Source organism: Mobula birostris, chromosome 11 (assembly GCF_030028105.1).
Source record: "Mobula birostris isolate sMobBir1 chromosome 11, sMobBir1.hap1, whole genome shotgun sequence".
Classification (NCBI taxonomy): domain Eukaryota; kingdom Metazoa; phylum Chordata; class Chondrichthyes; order Myliobatiformes; family Myliobatidae; genus Mobula; species Mobula birostris.
In genome coordinates this window covers 116,226,850-116,249,154 of record NC_092380.1, presented here as the reverse complement: position 1 = coordinate 116,249,154, position 22,305 = coordinate 116,226,850, and the positions used below count along the sequence as shown (strand labels likewise).

Here is a 22,305-nt window from a genome sequence, read left to right as displayed (position 1 = left end):
AGCTAATTGATTAGAAGCCTATGGTGAGAGGGTTACAATTGCACAGGGAATGGATGTACATGAACATTTGGTAACTTAATTCTATAGTGCATTGGGAATAACAATGAAATGACTATTACCAATGAATAAACGTGTCTAGGTTGAATGTGATTTGGGTGATCACAAAACATAAAAGTCTGAATGTTCCTTTAAGGAAAAGTAGGATTGTTGCTTGTGTGAATACTGATACACACATGCAAATTTACTGTTCGCCAGGAAGCAATAATTTAACTCACACCAGTATAAACTTAGATTAAAATTATATAGACAAAATATTTTAAACCATAACAAACAGATTTAAGAAAAAGGCCCATTTACAATACACATTTTAGCCTATAGTCTGCACATAATCATTGGAACTCATTGTTGCATAATCAGTTTGCTTCACTTCATTTACCCACGGTACCAAACGATTCTGCCTGAAAACACAGTCCAGGCAAAACAAAAATAAATATCCACGTAACAACCAAGGACAAAGCATCAAACTGTCTCCAAGGTTGAACGGCTGATTTTCAGAGCCAAGGCAGTTTTTACTACTCGGGGTAAAAGAGAGGCAAGACTGTGCAAGCGCGTGACGTCAACTAGTAGAGCGCGAAAGGTTTAAAAAGAAGACTGCCATATCCAGCAGGCAGCAGAGTGAGAGGCAGCAGAATGATAGGGCTTTGGTTCAACAGGCTTAGGCGATAACGGGACGAGGTGAGGTAGGTTTACCGGTGTCATTTGCAGAAAGGAGGAAGTATGTGTGTGAGGCCAGTTTTCTGTGCACAAAGTACCCCTGTGGCTGTCCCCCTTGACAATAAGTACTCTTGTTTGGGTACTGTTGGGGGGAACAGCCTACCTGGGGTAGGCGACAGTGGCCGTTCCTCTGGCACAGAGTCTGGCTCTGTGGCTCAGAAGGGTAGGGATAGGAAGAGGAAGGCAGTAGTGATAGGGGATTCTATAGTTAGGGGGTCAGACAGGCGATTCTGTGGACGCAGGAAAGAAACACAGCTGGTAGTTTACCTCCCAGGTGCCAGGGTCCGAGATGTTTCAGATCACATCCAAGATATCCTGCAGTGGGAGTGAGAACTTCCAGAGGTCGTGGTACATATTGGTACCAATGACATAGGTAGGAAAAGGGAAGAGGTCCTGAAAAAAGTGTACTGGGTGTTAGGAAGGAAGTTGAGAAGCAGGGCCGCAAAGGTAGTAATCTCAGGATTACTGCCTGTGCCACATGACAGTGAGAATAGGAACAGAATGAGGTGGAGGATAAATGCGTGGCTGAGGAATTAGAGCAGGGAGCAGGGATTCAGATTTCTGGATCTTTGGGACCTCTTTTGGGGCAGGTGTGACCTGTACAAAAAGGACGGATTGCACTTGAATCCCAGGGGGACCAATATCCTGGCAGGGAGGTTTGCTAAGGCTATTGAGGAGAGTTTCAACTAGAATTGTTGGGGGGGTGAGAACCAAATTGAAGAGACTGGGGAAAAGGCCATTGGCTCACAAATAGAGAAAGCTTGCAGACAGTGCGAGAGGGAGGATAGACAGGTGATAGAGAAGGGACGCGCTCAGACTGAAGGTTTGAGATGCGTCTATTTTAACGCAAGGAGTGTTGTGAACAAAGCGGATGAGCTTAGAGCGTGGATCAGTACTTGGAGATGTGATGTGGTGGCCATTACAGAGACTTGGATGGCTGAGAGACAGGAATGGTTACTTCAAGTGCCGGGTTTTAGATGTTTCAGAAAGGACAGGGAGGGAGGCAAAAGAGGTGGGGGCGTGGCACTGTTGATCAGAGATAGTGTCACGGCTGCAGGAAAGGTGGACGCTATAGAGGGATTGTCTACAGAGTGTCTGTGGGTGGAGGTTAGGAACAGGAAGGGGTCAATAACTTTACTGGGTGTTTTTTATAGGCTGTCCAATAGTAACAGGTATATCAAGGAACAGATAGGGAAACAGATCCTGGAAAGGTGTAACAATAACAGAGTTGTCATGATGGGAGATTTTAATTTCCCAAATATCGATTGGCATCTCCCTAGAGCAAGGGGTTTAGATGGGGTGGAGTTTGTTAGGTGTGTTCAGGAAGGTTTCCTGACACAATATGCAGATAAGCCTACAAGAGGAGAGGCTGTACTTCATCTGGTATTGGGAAATGAACCTGGTCAGGTGTCAGATCTCTCAGTGGGAGAGCATTTTGGAGGTAGTGATAATAATTCTATCTCCTTTACAATAGCATTGGAGAGAGATAGGAACAGACAAGTTAGAAAGCATTTAATTGGAGTAAGGGGAAATATGAGGCTATCAGGCAGGAATTTGGAAGATTAAATTGGAAACAGATGTTCTCAGGGAAAAGTACGGAAGAAATGTGGCAAATGTTCAGGGGATATTTGTGTGGAGTTTTGCATAGGTACGTTCCAATGAGACAGGGAAGTTATGGTAGGGTACAGGAACCGTGGTGTACAAAGACTGTAATAAATCTAGAGAAGAAGAAAAGAAAAGCTTACAAAAAGTTCAGAGAGCTAGGTAATGTTAGAGATCTAGAAGATTATAAGGCTAATAGGAAGGAGCATAAGAAGGAAATTAGGAAAGTCAGAAGGGGCCATGAGAAGGCCTTGGTGAGTAGGATTAAGGAAAACACCAAGGCATTCTATAAATATGTGAAGAGCAAGAGGATAAGATGTGAGAGAATAGGACTAATCAAGTGTGACAGTGGAAAAGTGTGTATGGTACCAGGGGAGAGAGCAGAGGTACTTAAATGCGTACTTTACTTCAGTATTCACTGTGGAAAAGGATCTTGGTGATTGTAGTGATGACTTGCAGCAGACTGAAAAGCTTGAGCATGTAGATTTTAAGGAAGAGGATGTGCGGGAGCTTTAAGAAAGTATCAAGTTGGATAAGTCTCCGGGACCAGATGAGATGTACCCCAGGCTGTTATGGGAGGCAAGGGAGGAGATTGCTGAGCCTCTGGCGATGATCTTTGCATCATCAATGAGGACCGGAGAGGTTCCGGAGGATTGGAGGGTTGCAGATGTTGTTCCTTTATTCAAGAAAGGGAGTAGAGATAGCTCAGGAAATTATAGACCAGTGAGTCTTACCTCAGTGTTTGGTAAGTTGATGGAAAAGATCCTGAGAGGCAGGATTTATGAACATTTGTAGACGTATAATATCATTAGCAATAGTCAGCATGGCTTTGTCAAAGGCAGGTCATGCCTTATGAGCCTCATTGAATTTTTTGAGGATGTGACTAAACATATTGATGAAGGAAGAGCAGTAGATGTAGTGTATATGGATTTCAGCAAGGCATTTGATAAGGTACCCCATGCAAGGCTTAATGAGAAAGTTAGGAGGCATGGGATCCATGGGAACATTGCTTTGTAGATTCAGATCTGGCTTGCCCACAGAAGGCAAAGAGTGGTTGCAGACGGGTCATATTCTGCATGGAGGTCGGTGACCAGTGGTGTGCCTCAGGGATCTGTTCTGGGACCCTTAATCTTTGTGATTTTTATAAATGACCTGAATGAGGAAGTGGAGGGATGGGTTAGTAAGTTTGCTGGTGACACAAAGGTTGGAGGTGTTGTGGATAGTGTGGAGGGCTGTCAGAGGTTATAGCGGGACATCGATAACATGCAAAACTGGGCTGAGAAGTGGCAGATGGAGTTCAACCCAGATAAGTGTGAGGTGGTTCATTTTGGTAGATCAAATATGATGGCAGAATATAGTATTAATGGTAAGACTCTTGGCAGTGTGGAGGATCTTGGGGTAGCTGAAAGCAGCTGTGCAGGTTGACTCTGTGGTTAAGAAGGCGTACGGTGTATTGGCCCTCATCAATCGTGGAATTGAACTTAGGAGCCGAGAAGTAATGTTGCAGATATATAGGACCCTGGTCAGACCCCACTTGGAGTACTGTGCTCAGTTCTGGTCGCCTCACTACAGGAAGGACGTGGAAACCATAGAAAGGGTGCAGAGGAGATTTACAAGGATGTTGCTTGGATTGGGGAGCATGCCTTATGAGAATAGGTTGAGTGAACTTGGCCTATTCTCCTTGGAGCGATGGAGGATGAGAGATGACCTGATAGAGGTGTATAAGATGATGAAAGGCATTGATCGTGTGGATAGTCAGAGGTTTTTTCCCAGGGCTGAAATGGTTGCCACAAGAGGACACAGGTTTAAGGTGCTGGGGAGTAGGTACAGAGGAGATGTCAGGGGTAAGTTTTTTACTCAGAGAGTGGTGAGTGCGTGGAATGGGCTGCCAGCAATGGTGATGGAGGCAGATACGATAGGGTGTTTTAAGAGAGTTTTGGATAGGTATATGGAGCTTAGAAAAATAGAGGGCTATAGGTAAGCCTCGTAATTTCTAAGGTAGGGACATGTTCGGCACATCTTTGTGGGCTGAAGGGCCTGTATTGTGCTGTTAGTTTTCTATGTTTTTCTATGTTTCTAAGGTTGTGTTATAACTAGCTGATTAAAAGTTATTTGCACATTCTCTGTGAGACCATTGTCTGCATGAGGATTTTCCAACTGCAGTCTCTGTCCTTTTGCTATGCTTGTTTTCTGTGTCCGTGTCCATTTCCATTTCCGTTTCCATCCTTCCTCCAAAACTCCCTGCACTCTCCCCAAAAAATGGCCACCGCCTGATCCCTCTGGAATATTCTGAGGCATTTTATGTTACAAAATATTAACAAGACAAATCCTTTTGGCTATTATAACGTGCCTGACCTAATCAACGGAATTATTATTTTAAGCAGCAAGAAAAGGAAATACTCAGTTGTATAATGTAATTAATTTGAGAAAATCTGCGTAAAATAAAATACTCAACAGCAGAACTGTATTAAAACATTAAAGCAATGTCTTAAACCAGTGTACTACTATACATCCATGTGTCTATTTAAGAATCTCGTAATTATCTCTATTGTATTAGCCTCCACCATCGTATACGTCAGTGTATTCCAGCCATCATTATTCTGTGTAAAAAAAAAAGAACTCGCCTCACACATCTACTTTGAAAAATCAGAGATACAAAGGGACTTTGGGAGTCCTTGTACAGGATTCCGTAAAGTTTAACTTGCAGGTTAAGTCGGTGATAAAGAAGGCAAATAGAATGCTAGCGTTTATTTTGAGAGGACTAGAATATAAAGGGAATGATATAATACTGGGGCTTTATAAGGCAATGGTTAGACTGCTCTTGGTGTATTGTGAGCAGTTTTGAGCCCTTTGTTTAAGAAAAGATGTACTGGTATTGGAGAGGGTCCACTGGAGGGTCATGAGAATGATTCTGTGAATGAAAGGGTTAACATATGAGGAGCGTTTGATGGTTCTGGGGCCATAATCTCTGGTGTTTAGAATGAGTGTGGATCTCATTGAAACCTATCAAATATTGAAAGGCCTAGATAGAGTGGATGTGGAATCTTTGTTTCCTATAATGGGTAAGTCTAGGACTAGAGGCCACAGTCTCAGAATAGAGGGATGTCCATCTAGAACTGAGATCAGAAGGAATTTCTTTAGCCAGAGGGTGATAAATTCTACTGTGGAGTTCAAGTGATTGGGTATATTTAATGTGCAGGTTAACAGGTTCTTGATTAATCAGGTTATCAGAGGTTGTGGAGAAGAGGCAGGAGAATGGGGTTGAAGGGGAAAATAAATCAGCCATGATGGAATGGCAGAGCAGATGGGCTCAACGGCCTAATTCTGCTTGTATGTCTTATAAAACTCTATCAGATGTCCCCCATTCTCTGCCACTCCAGAGAAAACAAGCCCAGTTTGTCCATCCTCTCAATGTAGTTCATGCCCTCTAATCCAGTCAGCATCCTGGTGAATCTCTTCTGGATTGTGGGAGTGATTGTGCAGAGAAAGGTTTAGTTAAAGGGTAGAGAACAAGAGCAGGGTAACTGGTTAATTTTCATGTTGTCAGCCTTTTGTTGATGGGGTGCCACAAGCATCAGTACTTGGCCTGCACCAATTCATGATTACAGTACTGAGGACTGGACATTCAGGTGTGGGGATGCAGTAAGGTTTGTGAGCAAACAAGCTGAGCAAGTGATGTGCCAGAGGGGGGATAAGGAGGGTAAGTGAATGATTGGGAAGATGGGAACTGCTTTGTAATGTGAGAGAATGTTGAGGAAAATCACTTGATAGCAAGAAAAGATTTATGGAGATGTTGCTAAGATTCAGGGGTCTGAGTTACAGGGAAATATTGGCCAGGCTGGAACACAGGAAATAGACTAAGTTGCTGGTGGTAGACCTGAGGAGAGCAAAGGTACCGGTGACCCCTGTTTCCATCCAGGGGGTCAGTGTGGACATGGTGGAGGATTACAAATACCTGGGGATACGAATTGACAATAAACTGGACTGGTCTAAGAACACTGAGGCTATCTACAAGAAGGGTCAGAGCCGTCTCTATTTCCTGAGGAGACTGAGGTCCTTTAACATCTGCCGGACAATGCTGAGGATGTTCTACGAGTCTGTGGTGGCCAGTGCTGTCATGTTTGCTGTTGTGTGCTGGGGCAGCAGGCTGATGGTAGCAGACACCAACAGAATCAACAAACTCATTCGTAAGGCCAGTGATGTTGTGGGGATGGAACTGGACTCTCTCACGGTGGTGTCTGAAAAGAGGATGCTGTCTAAGTTGCAGGCCATCTTGGTCAATGTCTCCCATCCACTACATAATGTACTGGTTGGGCACAGGAGTACATTCAGCCAGAGACTCATTCCACCGAGATGCAGCACAGAGCGTCATAGGAAGTCATTCCTGCCTGTGGCCATCAAACTTTACAACTCCTCCCTTGGAGGGTCAGACACCCTGAGTCAATAGGCTGGTCCTGGACTTATTTCATAATTTACTGGCATAATTTACATATTACTATTTAATTATTTATGGTGCAATGAAAACCAATTTCCCCCGGAACCGATAAAGTATGACTATGACTATGAATGAGGCGCGACTTCCTAATGAAGGGTCTGGGCCCAAAATGTCGACTCTTTATTAATCTCCATTGATGCTGCCTCACCCGCTGAGTCCCTGTAGGATTTTGTGTGTGCTTCTCTGGATTTCTAGCATCTACAGAACCTCCTGTGTTTATGACTTAGTAGAAGTGTGTACAATTATGAAATGCACAGATATGGTGGATGGCTTTTCCCCAGGGTAGGGGAGTCCAAGACTAGTGGACATAAATATGGTGAATGGTAACTGCCTTTTCTCCAGGGTAGGGGAGTCCAAGACTAGTGGAAATAAGTTTAGGGTGAGGAGGAAAGATTTAAAAGGAACCTGAGAGAATAAGGAACAAGCTGCCAGAGGAATACTGTTCCTTCTAAGCTGCATGGGTTCACATCTGCACAGTGCCTGAAATACTCATACGTCATAACCTTTGATGAGCACAGCTGATGTTTTCTTTTATAAGCTCATATAATTTTGAAATCTATGTTAATATGATTGTGAAGTACCCTGCAATTAATTATGTGTTAATGCATATAATCCATAAGTTTTCTAAATAGTAAACATAGCACAACCTTTACTTTGAAACATTTTAGAACTTAAATGATTTTACATCAACAGTGTTTCAAGTTACAACAATGTTACAAATTGTAACAATAAACAGAATGGCATTCAGTAGCTCATTCTTAATAAACCTCCAGCCCGCTGAACACCAATGCCATCTAGTCAAAACATTTTACTTTTGCTGTTGTGCCTGTCTGTTATTTTGACTACCTGACATCATTTACTTGTGTTTGATGTGCATATTACAAAAAAATCATTCAAAGTACCGTGCAGTTTTCACACTGTGTAATAATTTCTTGCTCAGCAATGGATGGTCCATGCAGTTGTAAAAACAATTGGAGGGAGTGTTGCAGAGGAAGTGGTTGAGGCAGGTACAACAGTAGCATTTAAGCAGCCCTTGGACGGGTACAGGGATGGGAGGGATATGAGCCAATGCAGGAAATTGGGACTAGCTGGGTGGGCACTGTGCTTGGCATGGACCAGTTGGGCCAAAGGGCCTGTCTGTATCTGAGTTTCTGTAACTCTAAGAGGTAATCGTGGTTTTAAAATAATGAGCAATGTGTAGTGTTGGTGTACGGAGGTATTTTAATGTTTTACATCTGCATGATTAGTAATTTATTAGGAAGGAATGTGACGTGGTGGCCTTCACGACACTGGCAAGACCACACCTGGAGTACCATGTTCATATTTGATCTTATCCCTAAGGAGGGATTTATTGCCTTGGAGACAGTGAAACATAGTTACACGAGATTGATAGCTAGGTTAAGATATGACTTAAGCAAGAATAAGTAGGATTAACACATAAAATGCTGGAGGAACTCAGCAAGTCAGACAGCATCTATGGAAATGAATGAGCAGTTTGATATTTCAGCCCAAGACCCCTATTTGGGACTCAAACATTCAAAGTAAAATTTATGATCAGAGTACATACATACAAGCCTGAGACTCTTTTGCTGTGGGCATACATAGCAAATCTATAGAACAGTAACTGTAAACAGGATCAATGAACAACAAACTGTACAAATGCAGATAGAAATAAATAACAATAAATAACAAGATAGAGAGTCCTTAAAGTGAGACTCCGCTTCTTTTCGGATTCCAGACCTAATCAGTTCCCCTCTACCACCACTCTGCTCCGTCTAGCGGAATTAGTCCTTACTCTTAATAATTTCTCCTTTGGCTCCTCCCACTTTCTCCAAACTAAAGGTGTAGCCATGGGCATCCGTATGGGTCCCAGCTATGCCTGCCTTTTTGTTGGCTTTCTGGAACAATCCATGTTCCAAGCCTATACTGGTATCTATCCCCACTTTTCCTTCGCTACATCGACGACTGCATTGGCGCTGCTTCCTGCACGCATGCTGAGCTCATTGACTTCATTAACTTTGCCTCCAACTTTCACCCTGCCCTCTGGTCCATTTCTGACACTTCCCTCCCCTTTCTAGATCTTTCTGTCTCTATCTCTGGAGACAGCTTATCCACTGATGTCTACTATAAGCCTGCTGACTCTCACAGCTATCTGGACTATTCCTCTTCTCACCCTGCCTCTTGCAAAAACGCCATCCCCTTCTCGCAATTCTTCCGTCTCCACCGCATCTGCTCTCAGGATGAGGCTTTTCATTGCAGGACGAGGGAGATGTCCTCCTTTTTTAAAGAAAGGGGCTTCCCTTCCTCCACCATCAACTCTGCTCTCAAACGCACCTCTCCCATTTCACGCAAATCTGCTCTCACCCCATCCTCCTGCCACCCCACTAGGAATAGGGTTCCCCTTGTCCTCACCTGCCACCCCACCAGCCTCCGGGTCCAACATATAATTCTCTGTAACTTCTGCCACCTCCAACGGGATCCCACCACTAAGCACATCTTTCCCTTCCCCTGCACCCCCGCTTTCCACAGGAATCACTTCCTACGCGACTCCCTTGTCCGTTCGTCCCCCCCCCCATCCCTTCCCACCGATCTCCCTCCCAGCACTTATCCTTGTAAGCAGAACAAGGGCTACACACCATTCTGCTTACCACTATTCCTCCCTCACCACCATTCAGGGCCCCAGACAGTCCTTCCAGGTGAGGTGACACTTCACCTGTGAGTCGGCTGGGGTGATATACTGTGTCCGGTGCTCCTGATGCAGCCTTCTATATATTGGCGAGACCCGTCGCAGACTGGGAGACCGTTTCGCTGAACACCTACGCTCTGTCCGCCAGAGGAAGCAGGATCTCCCAGTGGCCACACATTTTAATTCCACGTCTCATTCCCATTCTGATATGTCTATCCACGGCCTCCTCTACTGTCAAGATGAAGCCACACTCAGGTTGGAGGAACAACACCTTATATTCCGTCTGGGTAGCCTCCAACCTGATGGCATGAACATTGACTTCTCTAACTTCCGTTAATGCCCCACCTCCCCTTCGTACCCCATCTGTTATTTATTTATTTATTTGTTTATTATTATTAATTTTTTCTTTCTTTCTTTCTTTCTCTCTCTCCTTTTTCTCCCTCTGTCCCTCTCACTATACTCCTTGCCCATCCTCTGTGCTCCCCCCTCCCCCTTTCCTTCTCCCTGGGCCTCCTGTCCCATGATCCTCTCGTATCCCTTTTGTCAATCATCTGTCCAGCTCTTGGCTCCATCCCTCCCCCTCCTGTCTTCTATCATTTCGGATCTCCCCCCCCCCCCACCCCACTTTCAAATCTCTTACTATCTCTTCCTTTAGTTAGTCCTGACGAAGGGTCTCGGCCCGAAACGTCGACTGTACCTCTTCCTATAGGTGCTGCCTGGTCTGCTGCGTTCACAGGAGATTCTGTAGATGCTAGAAGTCCAGAGAAGCACACACAAAATGCCAGAGAGACTCAGCGGGTGAGGCAGCATCAATGGAGATTAATAAAGAGTTGACGTTTTGGGCCCAGACCCTTCATTAGGAAGTCGCCCCTCATTCATAGTCATAGTCATAGTCATACTTTATTGATTCCGAGGGAAATTGGTTTTTGTTGCACCATAAATAATTAAATAGTTATAAAACCATAAATAATTAAATAATAATATGTAAATTATGCCAGTAAATTATGAAATGTCCAGGACCAGCCTATTGGCTCAGGGTGTCTGACCCCCCAAGGGAGGAGTTGTAAAGTTTGATGGCCACAGGCAGGAATGACTTCCTATGACGCTCTGTGCTGCATCTCGGTGGAATGAGTCTCTGGCTGAATGTACTCCTGTGCCCAACCAGTACATTATGTAGTGGATGGGAGACATTGACCAAGATAGCATGCAACTTAGACAGCTTCCTCTTTCAGACACCACCGTGAGAGAGTCCAGTTCCATCACCACAACATCACTGACCTTACGAATGAGTTTGTTGATTCTGTTGGTGTCTGCTACCCTCAGCCTGCTGCCTCAGCACACAACAGCAAACATGATAGCACTGGCCACCACAGACTCATAGAACATCCTCAGCATCGTCGGGCAGATGTTAAGGGACCTCAGTCTCCTCAGGAAATAGAGACGGCTCTGACCCTTCTTGTAGACAGCCTCAGTGTTCTTAGACCAGTCCAGTTTATTGTCAATTCATATCTCCAGGTATTTGTAATCCTCCACCATGTCCACACTGACCCCCTGGATGGAAACAGGGGTCACCAGTACCTTAGCTCTCCTCAGGTCTACCACCAGCTCCTTAGTCTATTTCAAGGCCTTTCTCTCATGGGCCTCTTCCCATCCCTCCTCCTACGGCACAGTCAGCTCAACCAGAATTATTTTCTTGTCTTTGGTTGACCACAGTACAGTGTCCGGGCGTAGGGTTGTGTGCACCACATCCGGGAACTGCAACCTCCTTCCCACATCAACCCTTATTTCCCAGTACCTGGCTGTTAGTAGCAGATTGGGCTTTGGTTGTTTGCTTATGAAAGGCCTAGCTCCCTCTTTGATGAAGGTGATGGCCTTCCTCAAATCTGTGCCAGCCGTCCTCTTCTTGCATCTCTCCCGCTCTCGTATGTCAGCAAGAGCCAGAAGCACCTTATCATGGCGCCACCTACACCGTACTTGAGTTAGAGCTGTTTTACACCCGGACAGTATATGAGCCAGTGTCCCCTTTTGACCACAGAGCTTACAGTTCGAGTTCTCTCTCATCCCCCATGTGTACAGATGTAATGGTGAAGGAAGGGTGTCATACACAGATCGCAAGAGGAAGGAAATACTGAAGGGCTCCAGTCTCCATAACTCTGCCCATGAGATCTTGCGCTTAGGCAGATCTCATCTTGTCCAGGCACCCTGGGACCCTTGTTCCACTGCCTTTGAAATCCACTGCTCTTCCTCACGGATCCGTACTTCTGCCTGTATCATGTCTCGCCTGTTCCTTATGCTTGCGTTTCCCAACTTCTGGAAGTGAACTGAGCCGAGGCCTTGCCGCCCGACGCAGGGGTTGCAGATGATATCTCGGAGAACACACTGCCTCCTCCACAGCTGCGTTGGCTACCCACTTAGGCCCAGCTCTGGTTGTAACGTCTGCTTGCTTTACCAAAACGTCATTGGAATCTCTCAAGGTTAATAAGGCTCTGCATTTTGCCACCTTGAATTCCTCCACAACAGATGACAGGGGAAGCTGCAGTTGCCCAGAATGAATGTAGAGGCCCACTGAAGAGAAGCTTGGGGGAACTCCCAACCATCTCCACAGGTGCTTGTCGGTTTTCCTCTCGATGCCCTCTACGGCAGTCATGGGGAACTCAAAGTGTGAAGAGCCAGAGAAGCCTGGGCAGAATGCCATATTGGTACAGCCAGGTCTTGAATTTACCCGGAAGTCTGGATTTGTCGATCTTCTTCAGCCATTCGTCTGTCTGCTTCACAGCATTGGTGACATTGGCCCCATCTGACAGTGACACATTAAACCACTTCCCCAAGCATTTTATCGGGTTATCTTCGATGGAAGGGATGACCTCGCCCTGAACCTGGAGGCTAAACTTGCTAGTAACTTTGCCCTTCCTGATCACCATGCACCTGGACCTCTTGGCCTTAAAGGACATCCTCGCCCAAGTGGCTACATTACCCAGGGTTTCCAATACCCACCTTGCTTGGACATGTGACACAGTTATTATAGTGATGTCGTCCATGAACCCTCGTAGAGCCGGCTGAACAATGCCTGACTCCAGCATTGGGCCACGGGTTACATCTTCTGCTGCTGATAATAGGAGGTTCATTCCCATAATGAATAGGTTGGGGGAGATGGTACACCCTGTTGGAATCCTCTTCTGGAGGTCCTGCCAACTAGTTGTGAAATGGGCTGGTGATCATGTCTCGAATAACCACTGGGATATAGAAGTGGTCAAGCCCTTCTGGGATAAGGTCATGTGGAATAGCCCCATAGGCGTTCACGAGGTCTAACCAGACAACTGTTAGGTCACCTTTTTTCTGCTTGGCCTCACGGATCAAATGGCTAATCATTGAGGTGTGTTCCAGACACTCTGAAAAGCCTGGAATACCGCCTTTCTGGATGGATGTGTTGATATAGTGTCTCTGCGTCACGTAAGAAGTCAGCCTTCTTCCCAGCACAGAAAAGAGAATCTTACATTCCACATCCAGGAGAGAAATTGTCCTAAACTGGGCAATTGTGGAAGAAACCTCTTCCTTTGGAATAAAGCATCCTTCTGCCAATTTCCAACTTGATGGAATAGTACCTTTGGCCCAGATCTTTTTCGTGACCTTCCACAGCCTCCGAAGAAGTTTTGGGCATTTTATATACACCTTATAAGTTATGCCGCTTAGGCCTGGGGCAGCTGATGCTTTAGCTTTCCGGATGATGTCCTGGATTTCCTGCCATGTAGGCTTCTTCACGTTCAGCTCAATTGATGGATTTTCCGGTCTACGCACAGCCCGATTGGTTCCTAGTCCCTGACCCCTCCGTGGGTCGCTGTGTGCCTCCCACAGGAACTCCTCTACCTCTGGCTTCGAGCTGGAGAAGGCTCAGGAGCTTGAAGACTCGTATGGCCAGATTTGGGAACAGCTTCTTTCCAACTGTGATAAGGCTGGGTGAACGGATCCTGACCTGGATCTGGGCCGTACCCTCCAAATATCCGGACCTGCCTCTCTGTTTTTTTGCACTACCTTACTTTCCATTTTTCTATTTTCTGTTTATGATTTATAATTTAAATTTTTAATATTTACTGATTTTTACTATTTTTAATATTTAATATTTGTAATCCAGGGAGCGGGAGCGCAGAATCAAAAATCGCTGTGATGATTGTATGTTCTAGTATCAATTGTTTGGCGACAATAAAGTATTAAATATAAGTATACCAGATTTTTGTTGGCCGAGAAGAGTCCTGGTGAAGCTGAATGGATCTCTCACAACCTGCGCTCACCTTTTCTCTTTCTTCCTTCTTTGCTGTCGCAGACGTTCTGCCCTCTGGAGTCTGCACAGCTTTTCCCGCAGCATGCTGGTTAAGTCCTTGATACCTTCTTTTTCAGCCGGTGAGCTGGTTTTAAACCTCTTGTTGAGCGCCTTTAATTCGCCTCTCAAGCGACGAATCTCTGTTTCCCTCCCATTTGGTTGCTGCGGTAACTCCGGCTGGCTTTTCTGCTCCATTGGGCCAAATCGTTCCTTAGCTAGTTTGTACGCTATGGCCGTGAGTGAGTTGATCTTTCTGTGTACTGGACCTGCTAAGGCAACTTCCAGGATGCCGCCTAGATCATCATCGAACTGCATCCAGGCGACGTTGTCTGACGATCTGTCTTTCCTTGACGAATGGATTGGGGTGGCCGAAGAGGAACTCACTAGGTCTGTTGTTCGGTGCTGAGGCGACTCAAGTGCGGAGAGATCTTCAGCTCTGTGGGGTGCTTGCTGGCTGGAGTTCTCCTTCGTCTCACCAGGCACTAAGTCCGTGCGCTGCACTTGGTTCACCATTGATCCACATCTAGACCTGTATCTTATTTATAAGTCTCTTGTGTGGCACGCTTTTTGGAAATCCAAGTATATGACATCCACCTGTTCCCCACTATCCACTGCACTTATTATGTCCTCAAAGAACTCCAGTAAGTTTGTCAAACAGGACCTTCCCTTTCTGAATCCATGCTGCGTCTGTTTAATTGAACCACTCCTTTCTAAATGTTTCGCTATTTCTTCCTTAATGACAGCTTCAAGCATTTTCCTGACTACAGATGTTAAGGTAACTGGCCTTCAGTTGCCTGCCTTTTGCCTACATCCTTTTTTAAAAAATAGCATGGCATTTGCTGTCTTCCAGTCCACCGGGACCTGCCCAGAGTCTAGAGAGTTTTGGTAAATGATTACCAATGCGTCTGCTATAACCTCTGCCAATTCCCTCAGCACCCTGGGATGCATCCCATCAGGACCAGGGGACTTATCTACCTTCAGGCCCTCTAGTTTGCTCATCTCTATCTCTTTAGTGACAGTGATTTTTTCGAGGTCCTCACCTCCCATTTCGTCCATAACATCATTCTTTGGCATATTAGACATGTCCTCCACCGTGAAGACTGACACAAAATAGTTGTTCAACGCCTCAGCCATTTCCCTATCATCCAATATTAATTTCCCCTTCTTGTCTTCCAAGGGACCTACGTTGACTTTAGCCACCCTCTTCCGCTTTATATTTTTATAAAAACTTTTGCTATCTGTTTTTATATTTTGTGCTAACTTACTTTCATACTCTTGTCTTCCTTTTCCTTATTTTTTGTTTAGTTGTTCTTTGTTGCTTTTTAAAGTTTTCCCAATCCTCCAGTCTCCCACTACTCTTTGCAACTTTGTACACGAGCTTTTAATTTGATACTATATTTTATTTCCTTAGTTATTCAAGGCTGGCTCTCCCCACACTTACTGTCCTTACTTTTGACTGGAATATACTTTCGTTGAGCACTGTGAAAAATCTCTTTGAAAGTATTCCACTGTTCCTCAACTGTCCTACCAAATAGCCTGTGCTCCCAATCCACGTTAGCCAACTCCTCCCTCATCCTGTTGTAATACACTAGTTTTAGATCTAACTATTTCATCCTCCCATCTGTGTATGAAATTCAATCATACTATGTACACTCTATCTAAGAGGATCCCTGAGTACAAGATTGTTAATCTTGCCTGCCTCATTGCACAGGACTAGATCTAAGATACCATTTTCCCTTGTAGGTTCACTAACATGCTGCTCAAGAAAGCCTTCACGGATGCATTCTATGAAGTCCTCCTTAAGACTTCCTTGACCAACCAGATTCACCCAATCTATGTAGAAGTTAAAATCCCCCTTGACAACTGTCGTTCTGTTCTTTCAGTTACTTCTTGGTTAATCGCCTCTGCCACTGCTATACTGTTAATAGATGGCCTATAGACAACTCCCACCAGTGATTTTTTAAAATTCTAAATCTCTACCCAGATGGACTCGACATTCTGGTCCGTAGATCTTATATTGTCTCTCACAATCACCTCTCACAATTGTCTCCTTCTAAGCTCCTCCTCCTGTCCCGTTTTGTACAGGAGGAGGGATTTTTTGGGGAGGGGTGTTAATGATCGGGTTGTCGTTTATTTTTGTACAGGTGTAGGGGTTAGTGATCGGGATGCTGTTTATTTTTGTACAGGTGTAGGGGTTAGTGATCGGGATGCTGTTTGTTTTTGTACAGGTGTAGGGGTTAGTGATCGGGATGCTGTTTATTTTTGTACAGGTGTAGGGGTTAATGATCGGGTTGCTGTTTATTTTTGTACAGGTGTAGGGGTTAGTGATCGGGATGCTGTTTATTTTTGTACAGGTGTAGGGGTTAGTGATCGGGATGCTGTTTATTTTTGTACAGGTGTAGGGGTTAATGATCGGGTTGCTGTTTATTTTTGTACAGGTGTAGGGGTTAGTGATCGGGATGCTGTTTATTTTTGTACAGGTGTAGGGGTTAGTGATCGGGTTGCTGTTTATTTTTGTACAGGTGTCGGGGTTAGTGATCGGGATGCTGTTTATTTTTGTACAGGTGTAGGGGTTAGTGATCGGGATGCTGTTTATTTTTGTACAGGTGTAGGGGTTAGTGATCGGGATGCTGTTTATTTTTGTACAGGTGTAGGGGTTAGTGATCGGGATGCTGTTTATTTTTGTACAGGTGTAGGGGTTAATGATCCGGATGCTGTTTATTTTTGTACAGGTGTAGGGGTTAGTGATCGGGATGCTGTTTGTTTTTGTACAGGTGTAGGGGTTAGTGATCGGGATGCTGTTTATTTTTGTACAGGTGTAGGGGTTAGTGATCGGGATGCTGTTTATTTTTGTACAGGTGTAGGGGTTAGTGATCGGGATGCTGTTTATTTTTGTACAGGTGTAGGGGTTAGTGATCGGGATGCTGTTTATTTTTGTACAGGTGTAGGGGTTAATGATCCGGATGCTGTTTATTTTTGTACAGGTGTAGGGGTTAGTGATCGGGATGCTGTTTATTTTTGTACAGGTGTAGGGGTTAGTGATCGGGATGCTGTTTATTTTTGTACAGGTGTAGGGGTTAATGATCCGGATGCTGTTTATTTTTGTACAGGTGTAGGGGTTAGTGATCGGGATGCTGTTTATTTTTGTACAGGTGTAGGGGTTAGTGATCGGGATGCTGTTTATTTTTGTACAGGTGTAGGGGTTAGTGATCGGGATGCTGTTTATTTTTGTACAGGTGTAGGGGTTAATGATCGGGATGCTGTTTATTTTTGTACAGGTGTAGGGGTTTGATGTTTCTCTCTGAACAACTTTCATATCTGTTCTTGTTTTCCTGGCTATCCAGGGAGCACAAATTTCAGGTTGTATATGGATACATGCTTTGATAGTAAATGGACCTTCGAACCTTCCACGTGGCCTTCCATTTTTCTTTCATCCATGAATAGTTGTCAAGTGTGTCTTTCCTATACCAGTTGAGTTTAGAATCAGGACTACTCTCTCCAGATGAGTTTGACCAAATTACAAATGTAGAAACACAGAATCTCAGAGGAGAACTTTGTTCTACCTTGAGAGTGCCTGATGTTGCTGCTAGAGGCCAGAAATTAAATCAATTAATGCCTATTTTTCGTGGGCAACTTGTGTTTAAGAATGAAGTTACCATGGTAGACCAGGCCAATGAATTTCTCCTGAAGTTGGAGCTTTTCAGTGTGACCCTTGACTTCTATAGCTGGGAGGGGCTTTGAGTTTCTAACATTTAACTGTCATTCATTCTTTGGGGCACTCCTCTGTTTTTTGTGGATGGTTGTGAAGACAAAGTATTTCAGGATGTATATTGTATACAAATTTCTGACATTAAATGTACCTTTGAAACCTTTGACCCCAAAAACAATGCCTCCCCTCAGAAAAAATCTAACAGAACACAACAGAACATCAACCTCCAAGCCCTCTTCTCTGTTTTGAAGCAGGTGGGCACCTTACACTGGGAGAGGGCGAGATTAAACACACCAGCCAGTTGTGCCACGCATACTCTTGAGTACCCATCCTGGGATGCCATTCGGATGGCAGCCCTGTGGCTGTTCACTCAGTGGAAACACCTGAGTACTTCAGCCTCAGGGAGATTGGTGGGAAGGGGTGGAGGAGCGAGTGGACAAGGGAGTTGCGTAGGGAGCGATCATCTCCAACGGGATCCCACCACCAAGCACATCTTTCTCTCCCTCCCACTTTCTGCTTTCTGCAGGAATCGCTCCCTACACGACTCCCTTGTCCATTTGCCCCCCCCATCCCTTCCCACCGATCTCCCTCCTGACACTTATCCTTGTAAGTGGAACAAGTGCTACGCCTGCCCTTACACTTCCTCCCTCACCACCATTCAGGGCCCCAGACTGTCCTTCCAGGTGAGGCAACACTTCACCTGTGAGTCTGCTAGGGTGATATACTGTGTCTGGTACTCTCGGTGTGGCCTTCTATATATTGGTGAGACCTGACGCAGATTGGGAGACCGCTTCGCTGAACACCTACGCTCTGTCCACCAGTGGAAGCAGTATCTCCCAGTGGCCACACATTTTAATTCCACGTCCCATTCCCATTCCGAAATGTCAATCCATGGCCTCCTCTACTATCGAGATGAAGTCACACTCAGGTTGGAGGAACAACACCTTATATTCCGTCTGACTAGCCTCCAACCTGATGGCATGAACATTGATTTCTCTAACTTCCATTAATGCCCCTCCTCCCCTTCTTACCCCATCCCTAATTTTTATTTTTATTATATATTTTTTTCTCTCTTTCCCTCTCACTATAACTCCTTGCCTGTTCTCCATCTTTCTCTGGTGCTCCCGTCCCCCTTTCTTTCTTCCAAGGCCTCCCACCCCATGATCCTCCCCCTTCTCCAGCCTTGCATCCCTTTTGCCAATCACCTGTCCAGCTCTTAGCTTCATCCCTCCCCCTCCTGTCTTCTCCTATCATTCTGGGTCTCTCCCCTGCCCTTCCCACTTTCAAATCTCTTACTATCTCTTCTTTCAGTTAGTCGGGACGAAGGGCCTCGACCCGAAACGTCGACTGTACTTCTTCCTAGAGATGATGCCTGGCCTGCTGCGTTCACCAGCATGTTGTGTGTGTTGCCAGCCTATCTAATCCTTCTTCTTAATGTCCCCCAGTGAGGAGAGTTGTTAAATATACCAGAGTTTCACTTGTATTAAATCCATTAGGGTTTAGTGATATGGAGCAAAGACCCTAGAACTACAAAGGGGTTATATTTACAAAGTTAGAAATATTTTAGAGCTAAGGAGTAAGATAGGTCTACAGTCTGAAAATGATGTGGTTTATACTCTGGGAACCAGGTGACAGGGTAGCATTTCATAACTGTATGAAAGTTGTAAAAAGCTGGGGAAAGAATTTTCAACATAAAACCATCCAAACTTAGGAGCAGAATTAGGCCATTCAGCCAAGCAGGGTGGCTGATTTATTCTCTTGCCTTTTCCCTGTAATCTTTGACACGCTGACTAATCAAGAACCCATCAACCTCCACTTTAAATATACCCAGTGACATGGCCACCACTGCTGTCTGTGGGAATGAATTCCACAGATTCATTACTCTCTGGCTAGGAAACTCCTCCTCATCTTTGTAAGGTAAAGCTCTGTCAGTTCTGGGCAGGGAATACAACCGGTAAAGAGAGTGATGCACACGTTAAACCCAGTAAAGAAAGTGATCCATATTAACCCCGGTAAAGAGAGTGATCCATATTAAACCCGGTAAAGAGAGTGACCGATAACCCCAGTAAAGAGAGTGATCCACATTAAACCCGGTAAAGAGAGTGATCCATATTAACCCCGGTAAAGAGAGTGATCCACATTAAACCCGGTAAAGAGAGTGATCCATATTAATCCCGGTAAAGAGAGTGATCCACATTAAACCCGGTAAAGAGAGTGATCGATATTAACCCCGGTAAAGAGAGTGATCCACATTAAACCCGGTAAAGAGAGTGATCAATATTAACCCCGGTAAAGAGAGTGATCCACATTAAACCCGGTAAAGAGAGTGATCCATATTAACCCCGGTAAAGAGAGTGATCACATTAAACCCGGTAAAGAGAGTGATCGATATTAACCCTGGTAAAGAGAGTGATCCATATTAACCCCGGTAAAGAGAGTGATCCACATTAAAACCGGTAAAGAGAGTGATCGATATTAACCCCGGTAAAGAGAGTGATCCACATTAAAACCGGTAAAGAGAGTGATCGATATTAACCCCGGTAAAGAGAGTGATCCACATTAAACCCGGTAAAGAGAGTGATCCATATTAACCCCGGTAAAGAGAGTGATCCACATTAAAACCGGTAAAGAGAGTGATCGATATTAACCCCGGTAAAGAGAGTGATCGATATTAACCCCGGTAAAGAGAGTGATCCACATTAAACCCGGTAAAGAGAGTGATCCATATTAACCCCGGTAAAGAGAGTGATCACATTAAACCCGGTAAAGAGAGTGATCGATATTAACCCTGGTAAAGAGAGTGATCCATATTAACCCCGGTAAAGAGAGTGATCCACATTAAAACCGGTAAAGAGAGTGATCGATATTAACCCCGGTAAAGAGAGTGATCGATATTAACCCTGGTAAAGAGAGTGATCCACATTAAACCCGGTAAACAGAGTGATCGATATTAACCCCAGTAAAGAGAGTGATCCACATTAAAACCGGTAAAGAGAGTGATCGATATTAACCCCGGTAAAGAGAGTGATCCACATTAAACCCGGTAAAGAGAGTGATCCATATTAACCCCGGTAAAGAGAGTGATCCACATTAAAACCGGTAAAGAGAGTGATCGATATTAACCCTGGTAAAGAGAGTGATCCACATAAAACCCGGTAAAGAGAGTGATCGATATTAACCCCGGTAAAGAGAGTGATCCACATTAAACCCGGTAAAGAGAGTGATCGATATTAACCCCGGTAAAGAGAGTGATCCACATTAAACCCGGTAAAGAGAGTGATCGATATTAACCCCGGTAAAGAGAGTGATCGATATTAACCCTGGTAAAGAGAGTGATCCATATTAACCCCGGTAAAGAGAGTGATCCATATTAACCCCGGTAAAGAGAGTGATGCACACGTTAAACCCGGTAAAGAGAGTGATCGATATTAACCCCAGTAAAGAGAGTGATCCATATTAACCCCAGTAAAGAGAGTGATCCACATTAAACCCGGTAAAGGGAGTGATCCATATTAAACCCGGTAAAGAGAGTGATCGATATTAACCCCGGTAAAGAGAGCGATCCACATTAAACCCGGTAAAGAGTGTGATCCACATTAAACCCGGTAAAGAGAGTGATCGATATTAACCCCGGTAAAGAGAGTGATCCACATTAAACCCGGTAAAGAGAGTGATCGATATTAACCCCGGTAAAGAGAGTGATCCACATTAAACCCGGTAAAGAGAGTGATCGATATTAACCCCGGTAAAGAGAGTGATCCACATTAAACCCAGTAAAGAAAGTGATCCATATTAACCCCGGTAAAGAGAGTGATCCATATTAAACCCGGTAAAGAGAGTGACCGATAACCCCAGTAAAGAGAGTGATCCACATTAAACCCGGTAAAGAGAGTGATCCATATTAACCCCGGTAAAGAGAGTGATCCACATTAAACCCGGTAAAGAGAGTGATCCATATTAATCCCGGTAAAGAGAGTGATCCACATTAAACCCGGTAAAGAGAGTGATCGATATTAACCCCGGTAAAGAGAGTGATCCACATTAAACCCGGTAAAGAGAGTGATCGATATTAACCCCGGTAAAGAGAGTGATCCACATTAAACCCGGTAAAGAGAGTGATCCATATTAACCCCGGTAAAGAGAGTGATCACATTAAACCCGGTAAAGAGAGTGATCGATATTAACCCTGGTAAAGAGAGTGATCCATATTAACCCCGGTAAAGAGAGTGATCCACATTAAAACCGGTAAAGAGAGTGATCGATATTAACCCCGGTAAAGAGAGTGATCCACATTAAAACCGGTAAAGAGAGTGATCGATATTAACCCCGGTAAAGAGAGTGATCCACATTAAACCCGGTAAAGAGAGTGATCCATATTAACCCCGGTAAAGAGAGTGATCCACATTAAAACCGGTAAAGAGAGTGATCGATATTAACCCCGGTAAAGAGAGTGATCGATATTAACCCCGGTAAAGAGAGTGATCCACATTAAACCCGGTAAAGAGAGTGATCCATATTAACCCCGGTAAAGAGAGTGATCCACATTAAACCCGGTAAAGAGAGTGATCCATATTAACCTCGGTAAAGAGAGTGATCCACATTAAAACCGGTAAAGAGAGTGATCGATATTAACCCTGGTAAAGAGAGTGATCCACATAAAACCCGGTAAAGAGAGTGATCGATATTAACCCCGGTAAAGAGAGTGATCCACATTAACCCCGGTA

The 22,305-nt window shown here is 44.6% G+C and overlaps 1 protein-coding gene across 2 annotated transcripts in view; it reads left to right on the top strand.

The window, feature by feature from the left end:
• Nucleotides 1-22,305, top strand: part of LOC140205336 (deformed epidermal autoregulatory factor 1 homolog) — a 110,443-nt gene that overhangs the window by 9,731 nt on the left and 78,407 nt on the right. The window lies entirely within an intron of this gene.